The sequence below is a fragment of the Pygoscelis adeliae genome, unplaced genomic scaffold (genome assembly GCF_000699105.1).
Source record: "Pygoscelis adeliae isolate BGI_AS28 unplaced genomic scaffold, ASM69910v1 Scaffold357, whole genome shotgun sequence".
Taxonomy (NCBI): domain Eukaryota; kingdom Metazoa; phylum Chordata; class Aves; order Sphenisciformes; family Spheniscidae; genus Pygoscelis; species Pygoscelis adeliae.
Window position 1 is genome coordinate 7,174 of NW_008825159.1, and position 1,074 is coordinate 8,247.

A 1,074-nucleotide genomic window follows, 5' to 3' on the forward strand; every position below is an offset into this window, starting at 1 on the left:
GAGCCGGCGGCCGCGATGACGGCGGGCTGCTGCAGTGCCCGCACCACCCTGTTGCTCCCTGCCGTCAGCCCTGCAAGGGTCCCACCAGCGTCACCCCTGTGCCACCACCTTGACCCCCACCTGCACCCCACTTTGCTCCCCGTCCCCTACCCAGGACACCACAGGTGGCATTGCTGGGGACCCCCAGCCCCGCACTGTTGAAAGCTGCCACCTGGACACAGAATTCGGCACCAGAGCTTGGGAGGAGGGTTTCCAGGCGGCGGGTGCCTCCGTCCACTGTCCTGTTGGTGTGGCGCTGCCAGCCCTCGCCCATTGACCAGACCTGGTATGTGCCAAGAGAGTGGGCCCCCTTAGATGAATCCCCCTGATGGACCCCCATTGATGGATCCCCCTTGGATGGACCCTTTTGCATGGACCCCCTTGGATGAACGCCCCTTGGATGGACCCCCTCAGATGAATCCCCTTGATGGACCCCCATTGATGGGTCCCTCTTGGACAGACCCCTTGGATGATCCCCTTAGATGAATCCCCTAGGTTGAACCCCCTTGGATGGAACCCCTTGGGTTAAATCCACTTGGATGACCCCTGTCCTTAGAATGACCCCTTGGATGGATCTCCTTGGACGGATTTCCCTCTTAGATGGATCTCCTGGGCTGGACCTCCACCTTGGTTGGCCCCCTTAGATGCCCTTGTTGACATCCCTCTTGGATAGACCTCTTATATGCGTCCCTTTTGGACGGACTGCTTGGGTGGTCCCCCCTTGGATAGACCCCCATCTTTGAGAGGCCCCCTCCTTGGATGGATCCCCCACAGACAGACCCCTTGGATGAACCCTCCTTGGCCAGAAGCTCCCCAGCCTCCCCGCGCCCCATCACCCCAAACCTTGTAGCCCCGAATGATGCCATTGTGGGCCTCGGGAGGAGGTGGCTCCCAGCTCACGATCACGGTGCCGTTCCCCATCTCAGCCTGGCCCACGGTGACGTGCTGGGGCGCCGCGCTTGGTACTGCCGGAACAGGGGTGCTGAGACCCCTGGGACCCCCAGCCGTCCCCCCCCTCCTTCACCTGGGCATCCC